This window comes from Ischnura elegans, chromosome X (genome assembly GCF_921293095.1).
Source record: "Ischnura elegans chromosome X, ioIscEleg1.1, whole genome shotgun sequence".
Classification (NCBI taxonomy): domain Eukaryota; kingdom Metazoa; phylum Arthropoda; class Insecta; order Odonata; family Coenagrionidae; genus Ischnura; species Ischnura elegans.
The window spans coordinates 120,437,813-120,463,329 of record NC_060259.1 but is presented as its reverse complement, the minus strand read 5'-3'; the positions used below and the strand labels follow the sequence as shown (position 1 = coordinate 120,463,329).

Here is a 25,517-nt window from a genome sequence, read left to right as displayed (position 1 = left end):
CACGTGGTATAGAGATTTCTTTCATCGATTCCTCAGTACATGGGACGTATAAATTGAATTTGGTATCTTCTGTACTTTATATCTTTCGAAGTGGGAATTTAACGTTTTAGCATTTTCAATATTTTCGGTGACAAGTTTATCATCTTTATCAAATAACGAATCTACGGTTGAAGATTTTCACGGAAGCTCTTTCGCATACGACCAAAAGGATTTCGCGTTTTCTTCTAGTAATTCATCGAGTAGGGGAGACTGGGGCACAGTGGGACACGGGGCACAGTGGGACAATTGATTTATTTAAACAATTTACTCGGTCAAAGGGCAAATGCATTAAAATTAAGGAAGTCATATCACGAGGAATAATGCACAAAAATCTTATTTCCTAATCTTATGTAGCTTCGCGTAAATGTTATAAAATATGTTTTTTGCTATAATTTTCGTAACTTTCATGTTATGAATATTTATGCAATTCTCTTAATTATAGCAAGTTTCATAAGGAATGACTTGGTGAATACATTATTTAGAGACTTAGTAATATTTTTCTAAACATATTTTTCGAAAGTAACATGTTTAAAATTTTTGCTGACAAATACAAGACTTCAGGACATGCGGGGCACATTGGGACAGCTGAAATTGGGGCACAGTGGGACAACATGGATTGGGGCACAGTGGGACAACTCGAATTGGGGCACAGTTTGATGCCGAATTACAGCCCAGGAGCTTCGTACTATCAATATCCGTTACCTAAACGCTCTCAAATTTCATATCATGCTTACTTTATAATGTTTTGGCTCCATATTGATGCTTTAGCATTTGAAGCAGTACATTTCAGTTAGTGAATGTGAGGACAAAACTAAAGAATGGCAACAGCAATGAACATGAGAAAAGTAATGCCGAAGTAAATAATTAGTGTGAACCCCGATCGTATGGACAATTTGTCTACATTTCCGGAATCCCACATCTGTTATATAGATGTGCTCTTTGTAAGGAACAGTTCAGTCTTGGTCAGAAGCGAGCTTGAGGTAGTGAGAGGAGAGAGTCTCATAAACAATAGTTGCTGCCACATTCCTCCTTTCTACAAGCCTGCTCTGGGAACATTCAGTGATTTGCGTGAAAGGAAGAAAAACAGGCAATAAAACTTGATTTTTAAAGAGAATTTTGAGGCAAGATTGTTTATTACGTATTATCTATTTAAATCAAATTATTTATAAATTGAATTTTTGAGATTCATAGCTTATAAAATAAATTACCACCATAGTAAACTGTGACTTAAAACTGCAGCACGACTGCACCACAGACTGTCTCCTCTGCGCACGAAAAAATTAGTATATGAGTTAGCTCAGAGAAATAGAAAGAAATACCCGCCATCTTGCGATCAGAAAGACATCGCTGATGTTGGTTTATTTTACGTTTTTTTGAAGCGGAATCCTTCGATTAGCCTTCGAAAACCAGAAGCAACCTCACTGGCCAGAGACGTGGGCTTCTATAGGACGGTTGTGAGTGCATTTTTTTCCGATCTATCAGCTCTTTATGTCAACATGTATTTTCCGCTGGAGGTGTAATCATGATGAAAGTGGTTCCACTACCGTTCAACTCCAGGGAAAAGTGATAGCCCTCAAAGGTGAAAACAAGTAGGTGAAGTTACCTCCTCTGAAAGAGGCTCCTCGATGTCATTGTGCTATATTATAAAGGTTCAGGTTAATACAATTCCTCCATTTCTTGTGTTGTCTAGAGTGAAATTCCTCCAAAAAATACTGTTGAAGTGTCCCATAGGATCAGTAGGTGCCGCATGTCCTTCTGAATGGATGGCTATCAATTTATTTTTACTGGTTTTAAAATATTTCATCGATCACGCAAATTTTTTTAAAGAAAACCCTGCATATAAAAAAGCATTTACATCTAATAATACATATTATTTTTACTTTCGGTTCAACCCTGTTAACCCAAGTATTTTTAATGACAAAGACCTTGCCCAAGAAACTGTCAAAGATCAGTTTGTTGGACCTTTAGAATTTCACTTAGAAACCGAGTAAAATCTCGAAAGCCCAGGACAACCCGGGTTGAAACTTCGTTTTAGAGAGCATAGTTTTCCCCCCTGAGGAATAACGTCCAAAATCTAGCAGGCTAATATCTAAACATGCTAGACAAAAGAAAAGATAGGAGATACCTACGGACACACCAGTTAAAAAGAGACTGGAAAATATCATCAATAATAAATAAAATAATATCATCAAAGGAAAGAGAGAAAAAAAGCCTGGTCATAAGAAAATGTTGAAAAATGAGCGATAAAATGTCAAGAAAATCAAGATTTTCACATTAAAGAACTAAAAAAAAGATTGGAAATGGAAGATATAGCTACAGTTTCAGAATAAAGTGACTAAATTTACCACCAAGGACAGTTGGCAGAACTTCAGCCATTAGCGTAATTAAATGTTGATGAAAAACATTGCATGCAGTGTTTTAAAGTTTATAATTACATGACTCAATAATATTTTTTATCAGCACATGTATCTTGAATAAAAATTTCTTGATTAAAATGTTCGCTTGCATGTATATTTCACCCATTAATGTTAATTAATTCATTTGTACCCTCAATTAATTTAAACTTTGTATTTTATTGAGTAATGCAAGCCTGTCCTACTCTGCCCCGTACACTGTCCCACTCTGCCCCAGCCTGGGGCAGAGTGGGACACTTTTCAACTAAGAAGAAACTTGACTATTTCAACTACTTTAAGTTAGTTGCATTACTTGCGAATTTTTTAATAAGTCGAGGAATATACTCTTTAAGCAATGGCACCAAAATCTTCCATTTTCCAATAATTATGTGGGATATAAAAATGAAATGCTAGAACTGTCCCACTGTGCCCCAGTCTCCCCTAGGTACTTTTTTCTTGAAATTTTGAATTTCATTTCGCATTGCTTTCTTGGTTATTGAGCGCTGTGCACACGGAAAAAAATTGATTAAGAATATCAAACAGGTTTGATAGGGAGTATTTTTGTTAAATATACTTAAACTTTGGTGTAAATTATTAAGCTCTTGATTTATTTTACCAAACGCTCTTGATATATTTCATCAAACATTTTGATATTTCATAATTTGGTCAGTTGCACGAGAGAGTTTGGTAAAAATAACTTAATTAATTCAATACAATTCAGAGATAGGTAACTTTTATCGAAGTTATGATTAATTTTACGGATTTTGCTGCGTGTTTGGTAAAAATTATCAGACTCTAATTTGTTATGCAAATTTGGTTCGATAGAAGTTTCGTAATCTATTGAACGGTCTGTCGTTCCTCTTTTGTTTATACCAATACACATTTGCAGTTGAAAGATTCTTAATCCGGCCTTGCATAAAAGAAAGGTTGGTAGAAATGACTTTATTTTCATTAAGTGTGATGGCGAATACGTTTTAATTTTGTTTGCGTTCATTCATCTGTTTATTTCAGGTTTATATTGCAATCCTATTGATTCTATTCCGTCTCCTATCCCTGTTAACTTTCAATTTTCACTATCTATGGTACTATTAATTATCCGTTATCGAATGCTGCGCTTCAGGATTCCTCTTAATGTTTAATTTCAAAGAAGACATATCCACCATACACTCCAAACTGAGTTCAGTTGGTCCTACCGACGGAATCCAGCAACTGTGAAGAGGCGAAAGACAATTATATCATCATTTGTCAAAGTGACTTCAGGATAAACCGAGTTCTATAAATGATTTTCTTTTTCCAAGGGGTTCAGCTCTTTGCACTTAAAAATACATGACATTTTCACCTAAAATCACTGTCATTGTAATTGCTTTTTATAAGTTTGGCAAACTCTGTTCCTTTTTTTGGCCAGCGTTCTTAAATAGCTTTAAAATATTCATATATTATCACATTGCTTATATTCATTTCCTTGTGCGCCCACATGGACATCATCACAGTCAATGTTGTTGAGAGGGCAAATTCCACTTTTAGCGATAGTGCCGAAATCATTGGGACTGCACGGAGGTATCTTTACGAATATGAATTTATGTCAACAGCCGCAGCCTCACTCCTTCGTGACTTTCGGCTCGCTTTGCCCGTTAGTGACGCGAGCGGCGACTTATGTAAGCCCAATGAAATGCGCGGTGGGCAAAAACACATTAATGGACCGAATGGGAAATCCTCTCGTGAAAATTTTAATTTTTTCTGTGGACGTACAGTGGCATAAAAAAGTATCCCAGCAGAGTCTGTGCCGCCACCATCGCTTTGTGGGAGAATGGATGAATAATGAGGCGAAAGGCGATTAAATAATCATCATTTTTCAAAGTGACTCCACGATCAAACGAATTCTTAACGCGATTTAATTTTTCCAAGGGCTCCTTGCACTTACAAATACATGAAATGTCCACGTAATCCATGAAGTTTCCCTCTCTAACGGTGTATAATCTTTGGAAAGATACGAGGGAAATTCAATTACGGTCTTATTTAAGCCACCAAGGTCGTGACGGTTAATTTGCCTGCCTCGAGCCGAGGCTCGAACGTATTTCGTACGGCTCACCAGAATGTTAGCTCATTCGATATCCTTATCTGTTGTGCCTTCCTTTTTCCTCTATCTCCCTCTAAACCTCCTTTCCTTTTCCTCTTCGAAGCTACTCTGGCTTTCGTCCTCGAATTCTCTGAATGCCCACCTCCACCTCCTCATTTCCTCGTCTCTTATAATTTACTGCATGAATATTCGCTAGACGTAATCTGCAAGGCAGCAATGGTGAGGGGCGATTTTGAGCATCATGAATTTCTCTAAACACCTAAATAAATCATCACTTTAAAATGTTTTAGTAACTTACGTTACTTGCGACTTAAAATGTTTCCTACTCACATTTGCTACAAATTTAAATGACGAAACACAATTTTCCGAAGTAAATTTCATAAATCGTAAAAAATAAAATTTTATTTTTTCTTAGGGAGTGGCCAAAACAAACAAAAAGGACTTTATTTTTCTTTGGTTTGATACATCGCTTTCTTTTAAATTCCTCTGCAAACCAATTTTTTTATTGAAACAATTCATGGCGTTTATTGCTGTCAAATTACTTTAGGCAATATTTAAGAGCCAAAGAAAATATCTAAATTAACGTGGACAAAAAAATCGAAGCACGAAAAACATACTCCAATGAATTCACACTTCACTTGGGACTATATCTCTTCCTTTAATTAAATTCGAAATCTTGACAGCATTTCGATGTATTATATATTAGCGTCAACATCTCCGGCTGTACACCCAGGTGTACATAATACAACTCTTCTTCGATTTGTAATGCTTCATTACACTCCTTGCTGCGTTTCTTCCAGTAGTACGCAGTACTTCTATTCATCTTTCGCTATGTTTCCGCTAACGTTAAGCTAGCTATCGCTACTGCCTCCAACATACCGACTACTTTTCTCTTCTCGCCTGTTTACAAAGGTATCTCAAAGGAAGATAGGAAGCATATCCTTCTTGATCCAAAGAAAAATGCGTTCTGGAGATGTGCTCGTCAGTTCTTCCAGAAAAGCTAAAACTTCTTCAAAGTCAACTGCATTCAAATGCGTGGCCCATCTAATCTGCGAGTTGACTGTCTTGCTTATCTCAAGTGAGAGCTTGCTATGGCCTGTAGTGATTTTTGTCGTTTCGTTGAGATATGCGAAGGAAAATTCAGAGTAGCTTTCCGTACGTGCGCGCGTGATGCCGTGGAATGCGCCTCAATTCTACGGAGTTCATCGCGAGTCATGCTGTGGGTTGCGGGAGACTCAGTGGTCGGTCGCGTATTTGGACGACGAAGAAAGGAAATGATTTGCCTTGTTTGAATTTCCTTCACTGACCAGAGAATAACAACCCATTGGAAAGGAAACAGACTCTCCCGTTGAGCTATAGTGGTGGCGCGAACTTTGTTGGGGTACTTCTTAGTACAGAGGCGGAAAAGTTAACGCAGAGCACATTTTATTCTGAAAGGGAATCTCAGCTCAGGAATCCTTGAAGACGATCACGCAGTGGGCTGAAATCGAAAAAAAGCTGGTCAAAACCTTAAAATCGATTTTTTTGAGTGCGGAATTTGAAACTTTACACAGTTGTTGTCAACACATAAGTGCATTTTTTGACGCAAGCTAGATAAATTTAAATTTAAACAAACTAGACATTTGGATAAATTTTCAAACAAATTAGTTGGCCTCAAATTTGAACAATTTTCGCAAAAATTGCCATCATTGAAATATTTTTCGAAATTCAGAATGTTAAAACTAATGCTACACCTTCTGTAGTGATTCAATACAAACAAAAACTTATAATTTTATTATGCGATTTATTGTTGTTAATTCTTGGCAAATTTCACGACTCAGTTGTATTATTTGTGGCCGATACGATACAAAATATTGGACCGTCTTTTGTCGAAATTTTGTGTTCGTTTAGGATTATAAAAAAAAGGATCACCGAGTTACCGTGAGATATTTACACCACATATACAAAAAAACCTATAGAGTATAATAACAAAAGTAGAATTGCGACCACCTGCGACGCTGAAATTAAAATTGGTTTTTCGAACGTTCGGCACAGTTCGCAGCTCGCTGTTGGCCACGGGGAATATCGTGATCGACAGATGTTGGACCTTTAATCTTTTAAATTAGATTAATTGTATACAAGCTATATTATATTGGTACCACATTTAATTTCCATTTCATACAACCTTATTTCTTCACTTTCTTGCGATATTTATCGTCGAAATGATACAAAATGGTGGACCCTGTTTTCTGTCGAAATTTGGTGTTCATGTGCAATTATAAAAAAAGGATCACCGAGTTACCGTGAGATATTTACACCACATATACAACAAAACCTATAGAGTATGATACCAAAGGGGAATTGCGACCACCTGCGACGCCGAAATAAAGATCGATATTTCTAACGTGCGGCGATATTTCTGCGGCGGACGTTGGGAAGTGAATCTTTTAGCAAGTGAATTGTGTATAAGATATAATTTATTTAGGGTCACATTTATTTTACATTTCTTATAACCTAATTTCTTCGCTGTCTTGCGATATTTATAGTTGATTCGATACAAATTGACAAATTGGAGGACTCTGTTTTTCGTCGAAATTTTGTGTTCACGTACGATTATAAAAGAAAGGATCTCCGAGTTACCTCGAGATATTTAAGTTAAAATTACATCAAACGTTTTAGAGTGTCCATCCAAAAAAATCAACAACTACCGTTAGTATCACGCAAAATAAAAATCGATGTTTTGCCGCGCGCGCAGTCCGCCGCAGCCCCTGATAGTATGGAAAGCCGGACGCGGCTAATGATAGGGTTGTTCACCAATTTTTTTTACTGTCGTAAATGAAAGTACACACCGAGGGGATACTGGCGGCAGTTTCAGCGCTTTTTTATTAAAAAATTTAACCCTTAAAAGGCTAAGCAAAAAGTGTGGAATACGAGGGTCGGCTCAAACGCTCCGAGAGGGCACGATGGTTGCCGAAGGCATGCTGACGTCACACACAGCGAACTTCTCGCGGAACCCGTTAATCCCGTCAACAAACCTGTGATCCTTCGTCTGCGAAAAAATAACGAGGGTGAAAATGGAGGGAATTAGGAAGAAGGCGTGTATATATATTGCTTTTTACCGCTTTGTAAATCGACCACAATGAGAAATCCGGGAGAACGTTTTAATGCAATGCCCCTTAATTCTCGTGTGCGAAGGAAATTGTTTACTGCAGCAAGGCGAGATGACCAAAAATCAGCGGAAAAACATCGTATTATTGCTGTGCATATCATTTTAATGTTAGTTTTATATGTATGTTAAATTCCATTTTTATATATTAGAACGTCAGTTAATGTGATATACTGTTTTACTTGCGGTCTTCCTAAATAAGTCGAACGGATTTCGATCGAAAACAATTTTTATTGAATCATTTGAAGGAAAATAATTTACGAAAGATTAAGAATAATGTTTATACTACTATTCAATGATCACCGAAGTTAATTGATGCCAACTTAGTCTTAGATTTAGTACACCAGAGATTGCCATACAGTCGCCAAACATAATTTTTGTTGATGAAATATTCTCGAGCACATACTCAGCTGGCAGTTTTGGAGTTGGTGGAAACAATAATATAATTGACTTAATAATGAAGTTACCGCAAGAGGTACTTAGGAATACCTAAAGATCCAATGTACGTCATTGATTTGCTCTTTGGAATATTTAAGTTAGCTATCAGAGACATTTTTATCACCATCATCAAAATTAAAATCAAATTGCAGCTTGGAGAAACCAATTCCAAATCAGTAAGACAAGAGTTTCTTCTACTATCCACATAACTTTATATCTTGTTTCAAATTACTTAAAAAATTTAATAATTTTTCCGAAGCATAACAAATTTGATCTACCTTTGTATTTTCAAGCCAATAGGGGTGTTAACCTCAAACGAAAATACCCATTTAAGTAGATGATAACGGTGAGTTTTGGCTAATAATTCACATTGGTGAAAAAAATTCTGCAATAGGTGCATTACATTTTCTTTAGTGCTCCGTTGAAATTTGTGCGCCTTTGAAACGGCCTGTTTCGGCGGGAAGTCAGGATCGAATGGCTGTGACGTCACACACAGCTACCTCGCTGACTACACGCTTTCGGTGAACGCCGTATTCCGAGCCGTGCTTGAATTTGTGGATGCCGTGGTGAGAAATGCCTTCGGATTGTGATTTTGTGAGGGCTAATTCTGTGCCTAATATGAGTGCTCTGGTGCTCATTTTTCATCATTAATAAATAGAGGGCAAGGCAAGAAAAATATCTAAATACGCAGCAATGACATTTTTAGCGCTCCGGAAATTCAAGGAGTCAAGCGGGCAAGTTAGGAGTCAATGCATATTAATTATGATAGCACTGTTAAATATGTTAATCGTACTTATGAGTGTATTTTGTATCAAATACTTACTTTTGTTACGATTTACCCGGCCTTGGCTGGCTTCCGTTTTTATTCGAATTATCCCCTGTTAAACGCTGAAGTGGTCCTAGAGGTATGCATTTCATATTATATTAACAATCCCTGTCACACAACGCTCGTTTTTTTTTCAAGTTTTAAAGGCTTTTGATCATTTCTAGCCTATGGTGACTAAGGGGAACTAATATCGTAAAATAATCAATTTTGTTCGCCTCAGATTCGTCTTCATCGTAACATAGAATTGCGAATTGTTGCCAGTATTTATTCTTGCGAAGATTACTGAAAGACCTCTTGCACACGCACCGATTTTGGATAGCCAGTAGTATACCGGCCGATATTTTACCGGTGAAGCGCTGCTTGCACACACGCCGGATTTTTACAGGTCAAAAGATAAGTTACTTGGTTGTTGAGCCGGCGCCCGAGATCCGTAGTGGCAATGATCAGTAGCTAACCGACTTTTTACCGGTGCCGGTGCGCGGTCGGTCATTGTGCAAGCTTCCATGCCCTTCCATTGTTCACTATTGGAATGTGGACGGCCGTCCAAAATCGGCGTGTGCTAAGGGTCTAAGGGTTGATAACTATTTCAGCGCTGCCAGAGAAGAATACGGCGATTCTGCAGTTTGCTATATCCAACTTAAAAGAGAATAATATATACACTATGAAAGGGAGAGTTTGTCCTGAGCACGTTACTCGGGGGATGCCTGTATTTGTGTATCGTCGACGAAGTGCTTGAAGGTCATCCGTACGTGTTTCTTGAGTGATTTTTAAGTGGGTTTGTGAGTGGGTGGGTGAGTGGGTTTTGAGAACAGCTAAAAATATGATTTGTCTCCCATCGTTGGCAAGAGGAGATAGTGATCGAGTTTTCACGTCGTCTTAGCACTTGCCGCAAGAACATTGTAAAAGAATTTTCGGGACTGTGTCACCAAGATAGTAGAATATTTGTATGACTGTGCAATTTAACCGCAGATTGCCTAACCTTGCAGTTATCAGTGGCATGGTATTCATCGGAGATCCTTCAAGATATATTCCTTAATATTTCGTTTTTAAAGTTGAAATATACGCCTCTCCTTTGATGAAGTCAGCAAGTGCTGGTGATTGTTTAACTTCACCGCAAATGCTCGGGAATTCACTCGGAATTTTACCAGCCAAGACCTTTCGGTTTTTTTCTTAAATTCTCTCTCACCGACTGTTGACTTACACCACCTTAGCAATCATAACCCAGTAAACACGTATGACTCATGCATGAGGTCATAAAGAAGTCTGACGAATTTGTAGGACTCCTACAAAAGAGTCCCAAATGGCCTCATAATGATGTCTCCGTGAGGTCATATGCACTCGTATAGGAATTCTTTTCGCGGTCTCACACGACTCTGAAGGAGCTCAGTCAAGAGGTCTTAAAGGACTCCTATAACAGTTCCAATATGATATAGGCGCAAATGTGGCGCCTCCACGTGTGTGATAATGGAACTACCTGGAGAACCAGAAAAATTACCCACTTCGTAATAATTCTGATAGATGGCTTTGAAATAGCCTAATAAAACGCCGGGGCCCCTACTAGCCCATTAATTAAGATTTCAAAATACTTTACGCACCTTTATTTAAGAAAATTCTCCGATGACATAAGTACCCGACGTATCCAATTAAAATAAAGCAAAATAATACATTTAATGAGAACCATAGGTGGAAATACGGCAGAAAAACAAAATGGAATAGACAACTTCATGATATTTATAAATTTATTCTTCATAATATAAAGTCAATAAACAAACATCGCGAGTTTTTGAATTCTTTCTCTCTGCATACTTTACGCGGTCTCCGCTTGATACAGCCGCTGCCTCTCCGCTCTCTCCAAGGCGACACCTCTTGCTGATGTCGGGTTCCATTTCATAAGAGAGGCTGCCAAAAAAACATTGAACTTAAGTTTGTTGAGAGTTATGATTGATAACATGATAACATCAAATAAACCAGATTAAGACTATTTATCTCATTAGCAGTCCCTAAATACTCCCAGGGCCGGTTTTAGCACCGAAGATGACCGTTTTAACTTGGTTAATTTTAGGAGTAACCGAATTAGTGAACTACTTTTGATTAACTCTTACACTTAATTACATTCCTATTGCATTAGAATGCTCTTAGAAGTTAACTTAAATACATGGTGAACGTTATTTCTATGCTTTACCGTTCCATAAGTTACATTACGAAGTAAAATCAAGCAAATTATAAATCGGTTAGCACTTTTGTTTGTTTACGTCATGATTTTGAGAACTGAGAAGTTTATAAACTTCAATTATCTTAGGGAAAACTGTTTTGTGAACCCGAGATAATAAAAACATTGCTTGAACACGTACTAGACATGATCGAGATAGTGTATATTAGCGGAGATAATTTAAAATGCGATAACAGAAAATTTATAAGGATACGATGAATGAATGAAATCTCGGGGAAAAATTTCTGCTGTGTAAGTCATTTGGAACTGTCATCTATCTGCTTTGTACTACTGATTTGTATGTGCTTTTGAACTACTGTGGAATTGAAACACGGTACACAGCAGTTCATGACGTCTTAGCATCCTACCATGTCATCAACTCATTTGTAACATATTTTGAACTGCCTTGGATTTCCATTGGAAACTGCTATGGGACTCATTTGGATTTGAATTTGGAACCCGTATGTACCACTCGTTCATCCGTTTTGAAACTGATTTGTACCAGTTGGACACCCATTTGGAACTTATTTGTACACTATGCCACCTGCTTTGTTGCAGTTCAAGATGGCGTATTCAATTTTCTTGAAGTTAATTTTAGTCTGTTTCGGATATTTAGGCAAAATGACTATTACGAATGGAAGTGCGGCAGTGCCGCCATTTCACTATAGCTCCATTGCTTTGCAAAGCAATAGTCATAAACGAAAGACCTTCAAGCTCGACAAGCTTCACAAGTGTTTCATCAGTTTCATGTTTTCTTATAGGGGAGTGAGGGGTAAGTCACTTTGGTGGTCAAGAAAGTCCTTATCGAGAGCTTAATTCCGATCTTACGTGGTTGATGTGGATCATTCAGTGTCCATTTTTGAGTGAAATGCCTTCGTTTCTGGATATTTTTTCTTGAAAACCGTCATGTTAAATATCTGAAAATGCAATGGGAAATGCGAAAAAAGGCCTTTCCGGGTAATCGAACTTGTCAACCTCGACATTGAAATATATTTTCGAAGGAGGGATTCATGGCGAAAAAATTCAGCCCTAAAATACGGATCCAAATATGGACATAAACCATTTCCTAGGGATCGCGAAGACAATACATCGGTATGTTTTATCATAGAGTAAGTATATTATATACTTACTCTATGGTTTTATGTATATTAATCTATGCAAAATACTACTTTTCCGGTAACATCAAAGAACGAAAGCAATGAAAGAAAAGGTTGCAAATATGCCGTAAAATTCTCAATATTTATAATTGCGAAGTATACTTTGAAAGTATAGACATTGAATTTTTACGATAATAATATAGTTGGAAACGCAAAAAAAACGCGAGCGCTATGAATTTGTTATTGAATACCTTTATTATACGCAACCAAAATTCTCGGTACGTAGTGAAGATAATCTCGTCGCATTTCAAATCGGACCCAATAATACGATTAAGCCACAAGGAAAATAGAATAATTTTTAAACTAATTCGAGTGATTATTTGGTAGTTCCGTTTCTATTAACTGACTTGCGATTATTTCTTATTAAACCACGTATGCATTTTTATTGCATATATTAAAGAATTTTCGTTTTCTCGACCAAACGTATCAGACTGAACCTGGCCATGGTATGTTGGCGCGTAGAAGACAGTTCCAAAACAAATGATGACGTATATAAATCGCATGGATTTGTTCATAAAGAATTACAAACGTATGGAAAGCCGTTATACATTAATCTTCTCAGTACACAACAGTTACAATACGAATGATGACGCCCGGAAATCCTGTCATCTCGTTCAAAGGGAGTTCCAAATGAATTTTCACCGTACACAGCAGTTACAATACGAATGATGACGTCTGGAAATCCTGCCGAATCGTTCAAACGTAGTTCCAAATGAGTAGAAAGCAAATCCAAACGAACACACTCTGTACAAAGGAGTTCCAAAGGGGATCACAAATGAGTTACAAACGTCTTCATATTTCTAATTTTTGGTACAAATGAGTGAAAATGAGTTTCACAGCAGTTCCAATGCAGATTTTGGTGTTCCAAAGCAGTTTCAAAAGGCTTCCAAAGCAGTTACAAAGCAAAAATTTTTCCCTGAGATGAAACGTGAACAACAACAAAGGCACGTTACAGAACGTGTTCCACCTAAATATTTTACATGGATATATTTACCGATAATCAATGATAAGCATGAACTTAACCAGCTTTGAAAATAGTATTATTAATGGATTTTCTCATTAACAAGTGGATAAAGAATCGGACACATAAAATCATTGAAACTTACCTTCCAAGTCTCCGTGCACGTAACACATCATGATGTCCACAAGGTTCGTGCCAATCTCAGATCCGATGGAATCCTGATTCACGTTCGTAGACACAAGGAAAAACACGAGCAAGAACTAGGCCATGGAGTACACACGATATTAATCATAAACTAGACGTCTGAGCTCAAGGCAGTAGAATAACACGACAACACAATGGCGGACCTAGCGGAAAGTGGAAGTGTCAGCTTATTTAATAGAATCGGAGGGAGAAGTTTACGAAACCATCTCTTAATATAAAGAGTTAATTGAAGGAAGAAAAAATATTATACACGCAGAAATATATAATTACGATTGAAATTATAATTCATTAACATATACATGACTTGATTTTTCAGGCCTCGTGTGTGTGTGATCTTGAAGACCCCATGAAGTGTGAGGTCTTCAAGACTTCATGAAGTATGCGGTCTTTAAGACATCATTCATGTGACCTCATGAAGTGTGAGGTCTTAAAGGCCCTTTCATGTCTCTTAATGTGGAATCTTAAAGGAGTCCAACGTATGAGTTCATATAAGACCTCATTACGAATACTGTGTTGACTGGGAAAGGGAGGATTATCGAATAAATTAGTGTATTAACTATCATTATTCACCAACTTCGTTTATTACCTAAAATTTTCCATCATCGTAATAGTCGTAGGGGTAATCGCACCAGTCTTTGCCCATGCACCAATGAATGTCCGGCTGAAGTGAATCTTCTATGCAAAAAGATTTATACGTTTATTCCTCGTAGTAATTGGGTAAATTGGTTTCTTATAATATTACCCAATATATTCTCATTCTGTTTTTGAACGTCTGGAAGTTTATAACAACATTATTTTGATCTCCAAAACGAGTGCGTGGCATTTCAATGATCGAGAGGCATTTGAAAAGTCGATAAAGACAAGAGGTTACCAAGTATTTTCTTCGCCAAAATATTTACGCTGGTTACTAGGTGATAGCGTTGTTTGTATTTGATTGCTTGCTAATTGGAGCTCATTCAGGTATGTTTAATCTTAAAAATATATAATTATTACATTTAAAATTTGGCGGACACCTTACTGGTATCGGCTATAAGCGGAAATACCAGTAAATGCCCATTTCGATCATTTACTGGAACGCGTAGAAAACCAGTGAATGTCCCGATTTTTTGGGGGGTAGATATGATTGTTTACCACCAAACTTCTGGATCTTAATTTAGAATATTTTCGCTTTCTGTAGCATGGCGGAAGCAGTTAATAAGAAAAGGCCCTACTCAAGATTTCGATATACCGAAAAAGAATTGGAAAATGCAGTGGCAGCAGTACGGGCGGGATCACTGAGTGCAAATAAGGCTGCCAAGCAATATGCAGTTCCGAAGTCGACACTTCTCAATAAAATACATGAAAAGGTGCCCAGCCATAGAAAAATGGGACCCCAAAGTATTTTAATGGACCAAGAGGAGTCAAGAATTGAAAAGTGGATATTAGAAAAAGCTAAAATAGGCTACCCAGTACGTACTAACGATGTGAAAGATGCGGTGCAAAGGATTATGCAAGAAACTGGACGACAAAATCCATTCACGAATGACCGACCAGGAGTGAAATGGATGAAGCTTTTTCTTAAACGACATCCCCAAATAAGCTTCAGGTATGCACAAATACTATCAAAAGCTCGTGCAGCTGTTACTGAGGAAACATTAAGGACGTGGTTTTTCGAATTAAAATCGTTCCTAGTGGAAGAGGGCTGCGACGATATTCTATCCGATCCTGAGCGCATTTTTAATTTAGATGAAACGGGAGTCCAGCTGTGCCCAAAATCTGGCAAAGTCTTAGCGGAAAAGGGGACGAGAAATGTCTATGCAATTGAATCGGGTCAAGAGAAAAAGTCCATCACGGCTCTTTGTACCTTTTCCGCGTCTGGACAAGACATATCTCCGATGGTGGTATATCCTTACAAGAAAATCCCTCGAGATATAGCCGCATCAATGCCTGAAAATTTTGTTATTGGAAAAAGTGATAGTGGATGGATGACCAGTGCTACTTTTTATGAGTTCATTGCGAATGCCTTCAAACCTGAGCTAGAAGCAAAGGGGGTGAAATTCCCTGTTCTGTTGCTGTTTGATGGCCATAGTTCGCACATAAACTTAGACTTACATGATTTTTGTGTGAAAAACAAAATTATTTTATTCTGCTTGCCAGCGAACGCCTCTCATATTATGCAGCCATGTGATGTTGGCATATTCCGACCCCTCAAGAAAGCTTGGAAAGAAACGGTGATAAAACACACCCAAGAGTCCACAAAACCAATTACCAAAATAAATTTCGCTCCATTATTCAAGATAGCTTATGATTCAGCAATGAAACCCGATCTCATAAGAAAATCATTTGAAACTTGTGGTATTTTTCCGTTCAATCCAAACCGTCCTGATTACTCCAAGTGTATGTCGAACAGACACAGAACAATTGCTTATGCACCTGACCAAAATTCAATTGATAGTGCTGGTGAGGGAACCTCAGTCTTTAAAGAAATTGAAGCCGACATCCCACCAGATATTTTACAACTATTTCAAAATGCTGAAAAATCAGGGAAAAATCCTCCATCCCAAACAGTTTTGTACAACATCTGGAAGAAATTCAAACACAAGACGAATAGTTTAACTGAAATTACCCACCCACAGGAGCAACCCATTGATGACCCCACAACCAGGTCTTCGACTTATGATGACACGATTTTTGATAGCCTTAATAGTATCCCAATTGAAAATTATGAGAATCTCCAGAATAACGGCGAGATATCTCTTTCATGTAAGACAGGTGTGCTTGAGACCCTCATAATTGAGGAAAACCCGACACAAGTGATCTTCGAGGTTTTTCCAGAAAAGAACCAAGACTCCTTACTTTCGGCGGTTCCAAATTCCTCAAATGATGAATGTTATACCGACAATGAAGTGGCCCCCCGTCGAATACAATTTGAAAAATGGTCTACATCAGCCTCAGAATTTCAATGTCCCGTGTCCAGATTCACCCGAAATAGACACTTATGAGACCTCAGAAGAAGAACTAACCCCTTTAGAATCTCGTTCGAATCAGGTAACTTTCAAGAAAAAAGAGTATGAGACAATTTGGAGCAAACACCTGAGTTTCCCACGCATTGCTACAAGTGACCGAAAAAGAAAAGCAAAGAATAAACCCATATATGCTATAACATCAAAACAGTTTAAAGAACTAAGAGAAGAGGAAATGCAAAAAGAGGCTGACGAAAAAGAGAGGAAAAGAATTCTCCAAGAAGAGCGCACAGCCAAGAGAAAGGAAAAGGACCAACAAACGAAAAGGAAATTGCAGGCCCGAGCAGAAGCTCTAGCTTTGAAAATTAAAATGCTAGAGGATAAAGAGAATGTCGAAAATTCCGTTCTCCATCTCCCCGAACCGAAACAGCCGAAGAGCACTAAAAGATCATGTAAGAACATTCAGCAAGAAATAGCCACCAAAAAACAAAAAAATAATTATTGACAATATCCAGATTTCATTCAGCAAACTTATGTATCAATACTTATCATAATATAATAATATCATGTTTTTTTAATTATTTAATAATTTTAAAATTAATCTTGAGTGGAAATTTTAAAGTTGGAATGATATACTTGTTGAATACTATTCGAAGCTGTTTGAACTTCTGAATAAAATGATTTAGTTCATGACTTAGTGATGATTTTCATTGGCTTGGACTTTCATTGGTACTACCTGTGGCCATTCACTGGATTTTGTGGACATTCACTGGGTTTTTTACGAGTATTTCCTTTCATCGCTGTACTTTTGATCGTTATCCATTTGCACTGAGAAGAAAGGTATTAATTTCACACATGAACCTTCAAGACTAAGAAAATTCTATACTGGGGCAATTAGACGACATTTCATTCGTCTAAAATCAAAATTTGTAATTTAACTTCTAAAGTGGACATTCACTGGTGCGATTACCCCTATGGTGCTGCGATAATATTTAAGAATTCAAATTTTATGCTTTTCGTACTCTCTGTTCGTGTAAACTATCAGCATTATGTTAATGTGTGTCTTTCTTTGGTTATTTTCAGTGCATCCATTCCATGTGAAATTTGTGGTGTGTCAGTTACACGAATGATATTTCTTGGAATTCTTCGGAGAGCGAGCCTGAGGAATAAATGGTAAGCTAATTTCAATTTTCATTATAACACAACATTTTATTATGTTATGCGCCAAATTGTTGCAATTGTTAATACTTCGCCTATACTTGAAATAAGAGATTTTTCACTTCGTCATATACTTAAGTGTAGATATAAACAATTTTTTTGGCTTCCTCCGCCCAGCATGGAGATTTTAAAAATTTCAAATTCCAGAAAAAATACCGTAAAAGATGCGTGGAAATTTGTGCGTTTAGGTTTCTTGGTGTTCTTAATTTCTTAATATATAGGCGACGACTAAAATTTAACTACACTTGTATATTTGTTATGGATATCAACGCCTTCTGAATACGCTTGACGAGTGATTCTTTGAGTATGTTGGCACTGGGTGAATTAGAAGATGGGTTCTCTTGGAACATTAAGACGTTTATGCCCCGATGCTACTTCTTATTGGTTTTCGACAACATTTAAATGTAATAATAGAATATTGATAGTGTTGTCTAGTAGAAACTGACGGAAAATATACTGAAATGAGCTCCATTCTTTGCAACGCCAACAGGTTTTAGATATTTCCTCGCGTTAGTATCTACACTATGGTTAAACTTATGGCTATGGCACCTAACTTAATTATTCAATTCTTCCGAATGCATCTAGATTGAAATCAGTTGAGAATTCTTTATATTTAAGCGATCCTTGCTATAGGTATTTGCGTGTTACAGCTAAATAATATAACCGCCTGTTTTTGAAGTTTAAAACACTTCGTATTGCGTTTAAACGCACTTTTTAAATTATAGCACTTCATTTTTTTCCAAAGATATTTAAACTGTTTTTTTTTCTGAAATTTTTTATTGAAAATAGGATTAAATAATTGTAACTTGCTAGCACACACGTTTGATTCCTGAATTTTGCGGAAGAGATAACTTGTCCATCAGAGTTATTGACGTGGTTATTTAGTCCTCTGAAAATGCTTTGGCAGTTCGAAAGACGGGTTTGTTTAGGTACAGTCACTTTCAAAAGTTTTAGGACAAAGTTTGTGGCGCCACTTCTGCTTCTCAAGAAAATTTAGTTTCCCTTACTCCATTTGTTTTCCTTGCTCACGCACTGCAAATATTTCGCTTCCATGTGAAGATATATGAACAAAGAGGGAGAAGTTACTTACTAAATTTTTCGTTTTGTTTTGATCTTTGATGGATTTAATGATTAATTTCGTGTGCATACTCTGTGCCCTTGCTCCGGTTTTCACTGCTGTTCCGATATTATGTATTATAAAGACCTCAACGTCAAAAGTCGTGGTGGCGTAGTGGAGTTGATGCAACGTCGTCATAGTAAATGTTGCTGGATCGATTCCCCTGATCGGAATTAAGATCTCAACTTTTTTTTTCCTTGGCTACTCCTTTTGTAATAAATAATGGTTTTCAAATAATTTAAATTCGCTGTAACCGTTAGATACTTTTTTTAAATGGTAACTGGTAATATACAAGTTAAGAGTTGGGCAAGGGTTGACGTATCCTTTTTATGGATTGCTAGTACACATTTTGAACGTTAGGGATTTGCAAAAGGGGTATCCGTAACCCGACGGTAAGGGATGCATTCAAACCCAGCGTTGATATTCACTTAGTGATTTTAGATTGGCGATGAAGGGTCATACATAGCAGTTGATTATTGCATTAATTAGTTTAGAAAGCTGTTGATTATTATGATTTTCTGCAATGAGCTCCACACTTTTTCACCCGTCCCTTGAGACGGGTGATATGTGTGTCATTATATGACGTCCAACTTGACTTACATACAGCAAATAGCCTTTATAATCATCACATACTACTTCATTTGGGTTTTGCGTTGAATGTCTTTTCTAGTTTTCAATCAATGCAAAGATCCAACTAATTTGTCAGAACGGATTCATCCAAGTAATCGGCGAGCTGATAGTGGAAACCTGTTGATGTTGTACCCTATTGCGAATGCACAATCTAGAATTTTATCCAATGAATTAGAAGAAGGCCTAAACAACCCGAAGAAATAAAAAATATCTTGAGAGACCTCTATCCCATCATCAGCGCAAACCAAAGTACTTCCAATCTCCTCCCTTCCCGCCCTTCTATCACCTACAGAAAGGCGCCCAACGTGCGCAAATATTCCGATCCATCCGCCCCTCTCTCCCCCGCACTGCCCCCCTATCTTCTCCCTCCTCAACATGCAACCGCCAAAGATGCAAGTGCTGCTTCTTGTTTCGCTCCACCTCCCCACCAGTCATCAACAAATCTTCCTCTTCTCCTTTTTCCTTTAAATACTTCCTTTAATTCCATCTGCCGACTATCCTACAATTTCTGCCCTGCCTACTACATTGGAGAATGCACCACGGCATTCTCGATTCGAATGAACAACCATCGCCTCTCCACCAAGTCCCCCTCATTCGTTGAACCAGTACTCCAACACAAAATAGTTCCTTCGAGCAGTGCTTTTCCCTTTCCTAAATCGAAATACTACCAGAAAATTTACCCAGCACACCTGGGTGGAAACAGCGTTCAAACCGCCAGGGCTAAACGTCGCTCAGTAGCCACCAGCCTATCCCTCCCCACCTCCATCTACCCCTTCAACCTCCCCCCCCCTAAACTCCACAGAAGACATCAGCAATCCTGTCTCACGCATTGAGAATGGTGGGTAACCCCAGAGAAACGTCTGAAAAACATTTTGTGAGTGTCCCTTTTTCAGTGTTTCTATGATATTTATTTATTTAATCGAAGTATATTTATATTCATAAAAAAGTCGTAAATCGTGTTAGTTACACTATTTGTAACTCGAGAACGGCTACATATGTTTGAACGATTTTCTAGATGAATAGAATTTTTTGGATTCGTATCAACCTCGAATAGCAGAATTAACATTTAAAAATAATATCAGTTCATGGAAGAAATTAATATGGATGCTAGGGGACATTTTTAGGAAAGTTCAAGTCGGTCATTCTACTTACTAAATGATCTGTTTTGTTTTTACCAATTTAATAAGTGAGCCTCATAAAAATGTTTGACTATCGGTAAAGGCCGTGTTCTTGTCGACGAATCGAGCGGATTTATTTCATATCCTCGGCATTTTTGCAATTTCGTTTCATCGAAAGATGAACTCCTCAACAAAGTGCTCTCGAACATGACTGATGAGCACAATAATCACAAATTTTAGAGCGAGCAAGCAATTTTGGCGGCTCAAGACAAAGATGTGGATTACTTCTTCGAAAGTTCGAAATTTGCAAATAATCGGTATTCTGCATTCACTCAAATCTATTGACTGTGTTACAAAAATAGATGAAGTCACCAACTATCCATCTGCATTTTTAAACTTCTTAGGTGTGACCAACGCAAAATGTACAGCAGAAGGTTGACTCGGTGGTCATGAACCTTTGAAACCTAAAATATGCAATGGAACATATTAGGTGATAAAAAACGATAATCAATGTGATTCACGCGGTTATATTCAAAGGAAAATTCGAAGATGAGGATATTCTCATTCCAAGGATTCCCATGATCCCATCTGATATGCCCTAAGAGTTCAAATAAATTCAAATTTCGGATTCGTGCTTCATTCGCGATGATGATTAGCTAATTCCTATGTCAACCGTTGAGTGTTTGTAGTCTGAATTTAGGAAATCCATGTTTTTCTCATGAACAATTATATGTGTCATGTTCAGTGTTGGTAAACTATTCGCTTCATTTGTTCGTGCGTCTAATAACAAAGCAAAAACTGTTGTATATCAGAAGGTGCTAGTGCAGAATAAACCCAAATGTGTAGTGTACACTCGGGTTCGTTTACTTACGGGGCACGTTTACGGAGTGCACTTTTACCAAACCGAGTTATAAATGGCTCGCCACAATTTGGACTTTATTAACTGCTTCATAAAACCACAATGTCTAAATTTTGATAAGTTAAAACATAAAAATTAGAAAATTCACAGAAAGAAATTCTGCGTAACATGCCCTGGTCAACCCTATGTAGATAGAGAAAATGCCTTTCTGACAAGCAATTGTAATACTAATTGTTGTAGTTTTATTAAATGTTTTCCTTACGGTATTATAATAAGTCAAAAATGATTCAAATCGGTTCCGCCGCTCATTATTTATAAATGCTATAACCAAAATGTTCATTGTGAAATATGATTTTACACTTTCTCGGCGAATAATGTGGGTAAACTCTTCTCGGGATTCCCACCGGGTTAATGTTTTTATAACGGCCAACGTTTCAAGTACCGTCTCGGCACTCATCATCAGGGCGGAATGTTGATTTATTTCAAATAAATGTCGCGCACCGAAAATACCACCGATCAGTTCATTTCTCGAGCGACGACCGACTGTCAACAATATATTTCCCTCAGCCAAACTGCACACTCCTCGCAACAATCCCGCACACATAATTAAACAATATCCCCAGCGTGCCATTACAACAATATATCTCATCAATTCACCAATAGTTCTGTATTATCCTCCCAAACACATTCAAATAATCTTAACAAAATAATCTTCACAAAGACTCCAAGTCTCCCTTTAAAATGCGAAAATACTCATTGACTAGCTGTTAAAGTATGCGGCTTCTACCACAATTGTAATTCGAATTCGATAAAATTTCAAAATTGAATAAAATGATGGTAATTAAGCGTAGTTTATATTTAATTTTTATTGTTTTCCCTTTTATCATATTAGAGATTTTACGTAGCAGTTGTATACCGTGCAGAATGTATTCAGGGAGCTCACTAATACGCTGGGCTATAGATTCTTTAAAGCTCAAACGGCAAATCTGATCCCACCACTTAAAAAAACGAAAATATAATTTAAAAATCGTTATTAATTGACATGCGGTAGAGTTTATCTGCTAAAAAGTATGGGGAAAACACCAAAAATTGGGTTTTTTCAAATTTTGAAGATTTTCCGGAGTAAAAATGGCAAATCTAACACGGCCATTCAAAAGAACAATAAAAAATACACAAAAAATGATTTTTTAAAAGTTTGCCAAATATTACTAACATAACCTAAAAATTCATGAAAAAATTAAAATAATTTTCATAAACTCAATTTTGACCCAAAAAGTATGAAAAAAATCAGGGTGTATTTGGGCATAAAAATATACTTTCATGAATTTTTTCAGATTTTTTAAAGCAAAGAATCGCTCAGGAAAAATGTTTTTCGAAAAAACACGTTTTTTACGATAAAAGGACCGTGGGACCACCTAGGCATCTAAAAATTTCGCTGAAGGGGTTTCTAAATATTTACTTTCGAGTGCATAATCCTAAATAAGATTTCAGCCCAGTGCAGATTTTACCATCTTAACCCGCTATAGCCTTTGATTGACGACACAATTTTTCGAGGTAAATTCCATAACTCGCAAAACAAAATTAACATTTTATTTATTCCTAACTAGTGGCAAAAAAAAATTTTATTTTCTGCAATTATATAACTCACTTTCCTTCCATTTTTTGAAAACCAATTTCGTAATATTAAATCAATGCTCGACATATTGATGTCAAATTATTTTTTACAGTATTTAAGGGTCAAATAAAATATCTCAGTTAATGCGGAAAAAAATGAAGAACGAAAAATATACTCCATTGAATTCACACTTCACTTGGGACAATATCTCTCCTTTTATTAAATTTGAAATCTCAGCAGCATTTCGATTTATTATCTGCAAGCAAAAACATCTCAGGTTGTACACCTAGGTCCTAATCGGTCACTTCTCAGGTGGATGTCTTCTACGATTTTTCAATGCCTCTGTTGCGTTTCTCAGAGTAGTACACGGTGCTTCAATTTTTATTCATCCTTAGCTACGTTTCCGCTATGAATAAGCCTGCCTCCAACAAGCTGACTTCTTTTCCCCCTTTCGCCTGCTGACAAAGGCATCTTAAATCAAGATAGGAACATATCATTCTCGATCGAAAGAAAAACGCGTTCTGGCAATGTGCTCGTCAGTCATTCCGGAAAAACGTCTTCAAAATCAACTGCATTCAAATAAGTGGCCCTTCGAATCATCTCTTTACTGTCTTGTATACCTTAAAAGAAACCTTGCTATAGCCCGTAGTGATTTTTGCCGTTTCGTTGAGATAGGCGAAGGAAAATTCAGAGTAGCGTTCCCAATGTGCGCACATGATGCCGTCGAATGCGCCTCCATGCTACGGAGTTCATCGCGAGTCATGCTCTGGCTTGGGGAGACTCGGTGATCGGTGCGTATTTGGACGGCGGAGAAAGGAAATGGTTTGCCTTGTTTGAATTTCCCTCACTGAGTTATGTAGATGCAGATCCGCAAGTACAATATTAAATAAAACTATCTAATAAAAAATAAAACTATTTAATTAAAATCAACCATTTCTACTTCGCAGATTACCTTCCTTGATGTCAATATCTCTCTCGTCAACAACAAATTCCTCACCTCTGTCCATGTAAAACCCACGAATAAGCAGCAGTACCTTCATTTTAGCAGTTGTCATCCTTCCCACACTAAACGCTCCCTTCCCTATTCCCTTTCCATTCGAGGCCACCGTATTTGTAATAATCCTGATGCCCTGAATAATTTTCTTCACAGCCTTCACCGTTCCCTCATCCATAGAGGCTACCCAGAGTCCCTCCTGTATAAAAAAATTCTCAAACACCCCCCCTCCCCCCAGCAAACTGCCCCGCTGAACCATGCAATAGAAGCAAACCACGTGACCTTACCCTCTGCACCACTTACTTTCCTGGAATACAATCCCTGCAATCTATCCTCAAAGACCTCTTCCCTATTCTAAAAAATAATAAGTCGACAGCCAATCTTTTTCCCAAACCCCCTACTGTCACATTCAGACGACCTGCTAACCTTTCAAATTTATTCCGCTCAACTAACCCCTTACAGAAGTCACCCACTACTTCGCCCTGTGGTCATCCTAGATGCAAAACCTCCCAAATTTTTGCCCCTCCTTCTATCCCTAGTCATCTTGTCACCTGTCTACCACCACCCCTTTGCGGCCTCCTGTACTTCCAAGAATGGAGTTTACCTCATTCAATGCCAACACTGTCCCTCCTTTTATATAGGCAAATCCTCAACCCCCCTTAACCTAAAAATCAATAACCACAGGGCATCGTGCACTTCCTCTCACTTTGCGTCCCTCCCAGTGGCGAAACATGCGGCCACTCATCGGCGTCAATTCAATGATTGCTACAATGTACCTATCAGTTTTGGCCTCCCTTCCCCCCACAGACCACCCACTCAAACTTAATTCCATTGAATTGACGCACATATGGCTATTCAAAGCATTTCTTCCTCCTGGCTTAAATATCAATCGATAATCCCTTAATTGCCTCAACACACTCTTTCCCCCCTCTTTGGACCCTACCTCCCCACTATTTCCCCTTCCCTCAGCTATCCTTTACCTACAGTCTCTTACCTAACTCTGAGGAAGGTGGTAATACGCCACCGAAAATTTAGTACTAACTGTGAGTGTTTTTTATCCTTTTTTTTAGTGTGTTCTATGATTCTTCCCAACCTAGGGTTTTTTACAATATTAAAGAAAATAGTGTACGAGGGTTAAAACTCTCACTCTGCCAAATACATTTGCGGTCTCCACCAGAATTTCGGATACGCTCATACACGTGGTCAAGCTAAAAAGTGGAGTGGGGGAAGAGAAAGGATTATTTTACTTTTCCCCTCCCATCACAAAATTTCGGCGTTGCAAATCTCTGGAGGCAATCGGCGTTAATTTTATCACTTTTCATAAAATACTTATTTTTCATCGTAGAATCTCGATCAAAAGACGAATTTAATCGCTCAACCGCGAGGAATATGATTAGCGCCTTTATTTACCGCTAAGTATTGGAATTAAAAAAGCAAAAAATTTACTACAACAGGTGATATCTGTAGGGGTGAGCTCGTGCTGTTATGGCAGTCTCCAGAGGTCCCGGATAACCTCTGGGTGACCGAGGAAAGGGTTCGCAAAAGGGTCGCGCTCGACCATTGTTTGGGTCCAGT

General features: G+C 37.7%; 1 long non-coding RNA gene across 2 annotated transcripts in view; it reads left to right on the top strand.

Annotated features, from left to right (window-relative positions):
- LOC124171546 overlaps positions 1 to 25,517 on the top strand; it is a 60,284-nt gene that overhangs the window by 20,679 nt on the left and 14,088 nt on the right. For both annotated transcript variants that reach the window (XR_006867830.1, XR_006867829.1), the window contains exon 3: positions 17,475 to 17,564. This is a non-coding gene — a long non-coding RNA (uncharacterized LOC124171546). The remainder of the gene's footprint in view (positions 1 to 17,474; positions 17,565 to 25,517) is intronic.